Source organism: Uloborus diversus, chromosome 1, assembly GCF_026930045.1.
Source record: "Uloborus diversus isolate 005 chromosome 1, Udiv.v.3.1, whole genome shotgun sequence".
NCBI classification, from domain to species: domain Eukaryota; kingdom Metazoa; phylum Arthropoda; class Arachnida; order Araneae; family Uloboridae; genus Uloborus; species Uloborus diversus.
Genome location: NC_072731.1, coordinates 148299175 through 148307941, shown reverse-complemented (window position 1 = coordinate 148307941; position 8767 = coordinate 148299175). Strand labels below are relative to the sequence as shown.

The window sequence follows — 8767 nt, the reverse complement described above, 5'->3', positions numbered from 1 at the left end:
CAACCTAGTGCATGAAAAAATATTTAAATTAACAGTTTCTTATTGTTACTTCTTTATCACGAAAGTATTCGTCAGTTAAAAGATTGAATTGTTACACAATTTCACAAAAATATCGTTTTGTTCTAAGAAGTCCAAAAACTTGGTTCAGAAAAGTGTCATTTCACCACGGAGCAGAAAATAGTACAAACATTGAGGAAAAATGAATATAATTTTTTTTTTCTCCGTCTTGTTTTTCATATCTTTATACATCAAGGGCTAATCTCTGTCCGGATGTCCGGCGTAAACTTCAAAACTACCAGAGGGATTTTAACCATTTTTTCATCATAGATAGCTACATAATCGGGGAACAACTTAGGCTATAATTTATCGCTAAAAAACTTATTCTAAGAACGCCGTGATCGAAAACTGCAAATGTCATGTAATTTCCACATCAACTGATTAAAGATTAAGCCGATTGTTTCGAAAATTCGTTGCCCAATAACAGCAACATTAAAAGTAATCATAATGTAAATTTTGAATCAAGGCCTCTCTGGAGCAAGCATGATATTTATCGCTTTCTTAGGAGTTGCATCCTTATCTTTGTACATAAAGGGCTATTTCTGTCCTGATGTCCGGGGTAAACTTCAAAACTACTGGACGGATTTTAACCATTTTTTCACCATTGACAGCTACATTATCAGGGAACAACTTAGGCTAAAAAAGTTATGTTGGAAAACAGTAAATTTCATGTAATTTCCCCATGTTATGATTAAACATAGAGTAAAGGAATATGCATAGAGAGGCCCCATCTATGGCAAAAAGGAGATGAAATTGAAGCCGGAATTATAGGATACAGTGGTGCAATGATGAGCTGGGTTATGATAACGTGATCGCTTCGCGAGTATAGTTTTCACCAATCTCGCAAAGACACTGAATAAAGTAGCTGGCGGATAGGTTTGCATTTTAATTCATGTTTTAATGCAATTTCAAAAACGTGCTTCATAAACTTGCAACAATATCTAAGTTTAAATAAACAACCAATTGAAATTCAGAAATGGAATGTTTTGAATCAAGATGAATCTTAAAATACTTAGCAAGAAGCTAAGGATCTTGGGATACAGCGTCGCAACTTCCGGCTTCAATTTCTTAGTATAGCAGGCCCTCTCTATGTAATTTCTTTACTCTATGTGATTAAATATAAAACCCATTGTTACAAAAATTTGTTGCCTAACAGCGATATTAAAAGTAATCATAATGAAAATTTTGAATCAAGGCTTCTCTAGAGCAAACATGAGTTTAAAGTCATTTAAACATTTTGAAACTCTACTTTTGGCACCCTGAAGGAAACATAGTAGAGAGCTTTTTTTTTTCTTTTTGTGTATGTGTGTACTATTTAATTAAATGAAGCAAGCGCACGGTTTTTTTTAGTGATCTTTGTTTTTTTAGTTCATATTTTGGAAATTCTTCAAATTTTTATATGCCTAAATTCGTGCTTTCGTTTTCTAAGTGAATATTTCTTTGGTTCTTTATATTTATTGCTATTTTACTTTTATGGGTAAGGAAGAAGCTCGATTTTTAATCGTGTCAAAGCGGTGTGTTTTGAGTTCTTTCAGTTAAAACAGAAAACTGGGGGCCGTGGTAGCCTGATCGGTAAGGCATTGGACTCGGGACCGGAGGGCCTCGGGTTCGATCCTCGCTGGTCGAAGACCCACCGTCGTCATTAAAGGGGACTGGGCGACGTTAAATATGCTCATGGTCTCAATGTCCTCCAAGTGGAAACGATACCTTTGGGGGTGCTAGTACTGGGTAGCTATTAGCTCCTGGACTAGTTCAAAATTCTCACTAACTGTTCGATCCGGTGATGGTGCTGCCATCTATCGGTATATAAAATAATGGAGGCAAGGCACTTAGTATGCAATCCTCGACATAAATACAGTTGAAGTCAGTTGTGACTCTTGAATAGAATAGAATAGAAAACAGAAAACTAAAGTAGCGATTGTTTCTTACAATTATTACTAACCCAGGCAACACCGGGTATTTTTGCTAGTTTTAACAATAAAGTGCAGAGAAAAAAAAAAGTCAGCTCAAATAAAGAATGATTTTATTGTAATCGCTTAAACCTTAAAAATAATAATAATAATAATAATTTGAATTCTTAAGTTTTGAATTCAAATTATGTGTTTCGCAATCACGAGTTGCGACAGAACCCTACTAATTGGGGTTATTGATTCTAGAAACAGCTCCTGTCCCCCTAAGCCTGCCCCCCCTCTCCTGGGCGGTTACGTGTGTATAATTGTATGTGTGAGTAGGCTTGTGTGTAGGCACGTAGGTGTGTGTGTATGTGTGAAAAGACGCGTGCGTGTGTGCATGACATGGACACCACCACCCAGAAGCGGATTCCGGGGAACTGCTCAGGAACAGAGGATGTGCAGAGGCCGGCGGGCGGCGGCGGCGGCGGTGGTGATGCAGAGGCCCCTGGTCCCAGCTGAAAAAGAAACCGGACATCAAAGACGGTCAAGTGAGAACAATAAACAATCGTGATTGCTCAAAAAAAAAAAAAAAAAACTGTCTTTCTGTTACACATGGAATTGATCTGAACTGAAAGGCATTATTTTCTCTATTGTAATTAAAATAGCAGGGCTGTGGACATTACCGAACGCTGTGGATCGCTGTAAAATAAAATCCCAACAAAACATAAATTTGAAAAGGAGCCAAGTTCGATCAAAATGAGGCCCTGGGTAGACGGTGTCATCGATAAAATAGGTCAGATTTGAACGGGTACCAAGTTTCATAGCTGTTCCTCGTAGAAGTTGGACTGTCCCATGTTTTTCAATTTATTCAGAAAACAATTTTTGTTTTTTTTTTTTTTTTTTTTTTTTTTTTGATTCCGGATTTTAAACTTGCGGCAAGTTTTGGTCGTCAATAAACAATTTCCAAAACATTTGACTGCTCCAATTATACAGTAACGTGCCAAGTTTAAATCCGGGATCAAAGAAAGTAAAAAATTGTTTTGAAAATGAATTGAAGAACACGGGGCAGTCCAATTTTCATGAAGAACTGCTATGGAACTTGTTATCCGTTGAGATCAGAATCTTGTCGGTGACAACGTCTACCCAGAACCTCATTTCGATCGAACTTGGCTACTTTTAACATTGATATTTTGTTTGGATATCATTAAGTTTTAAAAGCTCAATCATAGTAATATTCTTCTTTAGAATTAAATGTAAAAGCGAGGACAAATACAACTTCCATTGCCCCTGCTTTTACGATGCACTGGTTTCTTTTCACTAGTAATTTCGAATATATTTCGGTAACTGGAGATTTGGCGCTATCGTCAATTATGGACTATAATTGTTTGCTTCTGTCACTATCAGCAAGGTCATGGAGTAAGTACATTAGCCCTTGATCTTTGGCTTCCACAAATTTGGCGACAATTGGGAAAATTTCTAAGATTCCTAGTTTTTAAACTCTTCCCGCAATTTCTACATTGTCAGGGGGAATTATCATAATGTAGATCGTAAAATATGCAGAATTGGCGAAAACATATCCCCATTGCTTATATTTCCGTGACTCCAAGTTTGTGGACCTTTAAGAAATTAAAATGAAGCGAATCTAAAAGACGTAACCATGGCAACGCGAAACAAGACATCAGTAATTTTAATGAAGATTAGATTTATTCGAACTTTATTTTTAATGGCTTGTAACTTTTTTCCCTTTGAAGATAGAAGCTAAGTTTTTCGACCATAAGTCCAGAAAGATCTGGAATAAAAAATGTCGCTTTTTTTCAATAGTGTCAAAAGGAAAACTGTGTGACAATTCCTTCACTTTTTATTGATAGATTTAATGAAGAAAAGATTGCCAAAATTTCAGCTAAGCCTAAAAAAGTTCGAGATAAAAACGCAAATTGCCTTTGTCGTAATTAAGTTAGAGCATTGAAACAAATTGCTTAGAACGCGGAAAATTCTACCCTTTTCAACGATATAAAATATTAATATGTGCAAGTACTTTTTACCCCTTTAATAGCCAATAATAGGCAATTTGCGTGAAATTTGGGCATAAATTGGCATAAAAAAAGAACTATTTATCGGATTTTTTTCGAATTATTGCCTATGTTACTCAGTAAGAAGGCACCTTTCATACAGTGAAAGAATTTTTCAAATAGTTGCAATAGTTTCGGAGATTACATCGAACATATAAACGCACAGCAATTCGTCCTCTCTCTTTATAATATTAGTATAGATATAGATTGATACGTTGTAAAGACAAAAAATAGAATGGAAATAATTCACAAGTCTTTTATAGCTGATGTTTTTCAATAGGAATCGTGCACAAAAAAATTGTACAAGAACTTAATTCATTTTGACCAGAGTTTCTAACAAGGTACTTTCCCCCCACAATATCAATAACTTAAGTGGAAAGGACTCTTTTATTTATAAGAATTCTCTCCATGAATTTTTTTTAATGAAGAAAAATCAACTTCACGAATCCGATTTTTTTAACTGTAAAATTATAAAAAATTCTAAAATGGTTTTTAGCTTAAAATTTTTCTGTATTTTTTCCCCTTAGTTTAATGTTATTTACTAGCAGCTTTTGTTAAAAAAATGAAAGAGTTAATGTTTCAAATGGTAGCTGTTAAATGCAAACTTTAAGATTGCATATTTCGATTATTTTTTTTAAAGACAGAAAAGAGCCTAAAGGGGGGGGGGGAGAGAGAGAACGGTAATGATAATTACAATAATAATAATGGGCGTGTGTACTGTAATGGGTGTGTTTCGATCCCTTACAAAGTCGAATTTTTGATTTAGAACTTTTTTTCGAATTATGTTTTCGTTGATAGTTAGCAAAAGGAATTTACAATAAAAAGTCCACGGGTCTGTCAATGAAATTGGAATTTAGTTAAAGAACATTTCATGTTTACTTATAGCACTTAAACCCTTTGTGCTCAGCGACTTCTAAATGTTCCCTGAAAACAAAATAAGGTATAATAAGTGGTTTAATCGCACATTATTTTTCATAAATTCTCATTGAATGATGATACGAAGTAAAGTGACAGAAATTCCCACTGCTTGCTGCAACAATTGAAGTATATATCGCACCCCGAATGTACGTATGTGGACAGACATGGATCCTCTTTTAACTTGTCATTATATTTCTACTAGAAATACTTGACTATCCACATTTTGCACATAAGTGCGCTGAAAAAAAAATCAATGTGCCTGCAGCTGATAAAATGCTTCCGTATCAATTTGACCCTACAGCTATAAATAAATAAAATTCAATGATAAAATAGACTACATCGAGATGAATTTCTCTCTCTCTCTCTCTCTCTCTCTCTCTCTCTCTCTCTCTCTCTCTCTCCTCTTCTCTCTCTCTCTCTCTCTCTTTTTGCGAAAACAATTTCTTTAGATAAGCAGAAAACTTTTCATAGATTTTGTAAATCATATCAGAAAATCTTATCTATTTGAAACGATTTTTTTCCGACTTATGCATGAGAAAATTTCCTGTTCATTTAATCTTTGTAAGTGAACACAAGAAAGAAAAAGGACATAATTTATTTAGTTACTTTTATAATGAATCAAAGTTATTCTAAAAAGGAGGCAAAACTTCCAAAACAAATTTGGATGTTTAAAGAGAAAGTGCATACTATAAGAGGAACAGCATATTTATGCAAAATCAATTTACAATTAAGATATAGTTTCATTAACAATTAGCAAGCAATTTCATTGCAAATTTTCGATATGTTTAATCTTCAAATTAATAGGCTGGGAGGGACGAGCACAGAATTTTAGGGCTCATCACAAATGACTTTTACGACCCCCACCCCATACTCCATATCGTTTATCCCTACACTCTCAAAAATGGACTTTCAAATTTGACGAAATTTTTCTTCGTTTTTGACGAAACCACTTCCAGGGATATGCTTCGAGCGAACATTTCGTAAAATTGAAGAAACTGCTTTTGTTAGTGGTTTGAGGATGCGAATTTCGTCAAATGTAACAAAAATATTTCTTCATTCTAGTTTCGTCAAATTAACAATCATTTTCGTAGTTTTGAGAGCATTAGTTTCGTCAAATTAATTTCGTCATATATGAGGACGTTAATTTCGTAAATTTTTAAGAAAATTTATTTCCTTTTTTTTTTTATCTTGGAGCAAATTTTTTTTTTTTTTTTCAGAATACAGTCGAACCTCGTTAATTCGAATACGCTTAAAATAAATAACTGCTGAAATGAAACTTTTTCGCAATCCTTGTCTTATTGTTTATTGTTTTTCGGATAAAGCGAACCACGTTTTTAATCGATTTTAATGGTCTCTTTAAGTTCGTTATAACGAGGTTCGACTGTATTTTATAAGATTCGTGTGCGTGTGATCAAATTGTAACTTCAGAAGCTTACCACCGTAGTTTCCCATTTTAGTGCGTATAGTCACTTTCACAGGCCCGTCATTTATGGGTCAGGAGGGTCAATGGATGCCCCCCCCCCCTCCCGTCTTGATTTTTAAACATTCATGTTTTTACACATGACTGGCCGTTGTTTTAGTTCGTTTTCTGTAAAATTTTTATTGAGTACAGACTCTTTGCCATATTTGGGAAAAAATTGAAATAACGGGCCTGCCTCCCCCCCCCCCATCAAAAAAAAAAGACAAGTAATTGTTGAAAAAAGAGGCACATAAAATATGTCAAGCAAATTTTTATTTATGTAAAAATGCAAACAAACAACTTCTTTAAAAAGGTAAAGCAAATCATTGCAGATTAAACTCCCCACATGGTATCTAATTAAACCCCCATAATGGGGATTTTCCTTCAAAAAATCTAATTTCTGTCGGATATTTTCCAAATTTGGCACAGAGGTTCGTTATTGGAGGCTCGGGAACTCACACAAGATCGTTTATATCTCTCTATGTGGCGGGGGGGGGGGGGGAGGACAGACAATCCCGCATTGAGGGTTCTTCGTATTAAAAAAAAGTTTTTGTCCGATATTTTTTAAATTTGCCACAGAGGTTTTTAGATCCTCAGGAATCACGCATGGTAGTTTTCATCACTTTATAAGGAGAAAGGGAGGGGAATATTTCCTTGAAAAAATCTAGTGTTTGTCGGATTTTTCCTAAATTTGGCACAGAGGTTCTTTGATGCCTGGGGATTCACGCAGGGGTAGTTTTCGTCCCCTCTTTGGGGGGGGGGGGCAACCCCTATGGTAGTTTTCGTACAAAAAATCCAGTTTATGTTGGATCTTTTCGAATTTGGCACAGAGTTTCGTTATTTGATGCTCAGGAATTCTCATAGGGTGGTTTTCGTTCCACTATGGGGGGCAACCCCCATACGGGGGGGGTTCTTATGAAAAAACAGTTTTTATCATATCTTTTCCAAATTGTATGTTTCCAAGCATAAGTAACATAAAGTAACATACAAGCTTTGTTCATTGATTTAAGGAAGTGAGAAAATATTCTAAGCAATATAACTTTTTTCTCTAAAGCAAAATTTTCACTTTTTTTTTTTTTTTTTTTTTTTGAGAGAGACAAAGGATAAGCGTGATATATATCCAAATGAGCGATATAACGAGGCGCGATGTAACGAGGGTTTACTATAAGAAATCCTACTCTCTCTCTTGTTCATTAAGAAAAATGAAACAAACTTGATCCCATCAGCAGACACAATTTCATTCCTTTGTGCGTGTTAACAGGCTAAAATTATTTACTTTTTTAAATGTGTTCTCAAAGTCAATTTTCCCAAAGGGTTTTAATAAGTTGAAACTAGTCGTGGAGGATGAAGAGGGGCACAGTGGGAGAATTTTTTATTTCCTTTGTTTTAAGTTTTGTAATTTTGGTTTCAAAGAAATTTCAACAACAAAACATGATTATAGAACTTTTCAGCTGTCACTGTAATTTTTTTCATTACTTTTCCTCATTATATTCCGTCAAAAAAAAAGTTGGTATGGATGGACGTTTTAAACCGTTGCCAAAAACAAAAATTTATAATTAAAAATACAAAGTTATTTTAGCTAATAAAGTTAACAAATTTATGTCAAGGCATACAGATTAATGAATTTAGGTCTATGAACCGTTTTTAAATAATATAGACTTTCAAGACATCAAGTAATCAGTTTCAAAACATTTTTAAAAGCTTCTTTTCATCATATACTTGTGCATTTTAAAAAAGCGTTTCCGAAAGTTGTGTTTTCTACTTCCTGCAGCTGGTAAGATTCTTCCAATCCCATGTGGTCTAGTGGTTAGGATTCCTGGCTTTCACCCAGGCGGCCCGGGTTCGATTCCCGGCATGGGAAGTCGGTTCCATGGTGTAATGGTTAGCACTCTGGACTTTGAATCCAGCGATCCGAGTTCAAATCTCGGTGGAACCTTCCATTTGTTTTTAAAATCCTTTTTAGTAGTATTTGACTTCAAAAGAAAATTTAGAGGGGTTCAATGTTCCACTCTGCTGGTAAGGTTATAATATCAATCTTCAACTTTTATTTTTGCACTGGGGGCTATCGTCCCCTGCTCACTGCCACTCGAAAACCACCCGAGCAAGTTTACATACAGTAAAAGCACTTATTTTCGCGAGACATTTAACTTTCGCGAACCCGTTTAATCGCGAAAATTTAAGACTCGCGAAACATCTCAATTTAATCAATATGATCAACTTTCATACTGTTCATAAATAAAAACACAAAATTTTCTGCTACCAAAATCATCGATACCTTCATTTTCACGAAAATTACGGCTCATGAAAACAAGGCCGTATCCAGAAATTTTTTTCGGGAGGGACCCAGATTAGTACATTGCCCTAACACACAC

The 8767-nt window shown here is 35.0% G+C and overlaps 2 non-coding genes across 2 annotated transcripts; both read left to right on the top strand.

Annotated features, from left to right (window-relative positions):
• Positions 1 to 8184: 8184 nt before the first annotated feature.
• Positions 8185 to 8256, top strand: Trnae-uuc (transfer RNA glutamic acid (anticodon UUC)). Its single transcript has one exon. It is a non-coding gene; the product is annotated as a tRNA-Glu (tRNA).
• Positions 8257 to 8259: 3 nt separating this feature from the next.
• On the top strand, positions 8260 to 8331 carry Trnaq-uug (transfer RNA glutamine (anticodon UUG)). The gene has a single exon. It is a non-coding gene; the product is annotated as a tRNA-Gln (tRNA).
• Positions 8332 to 8767: the final 436 nt, after the last annotated feature.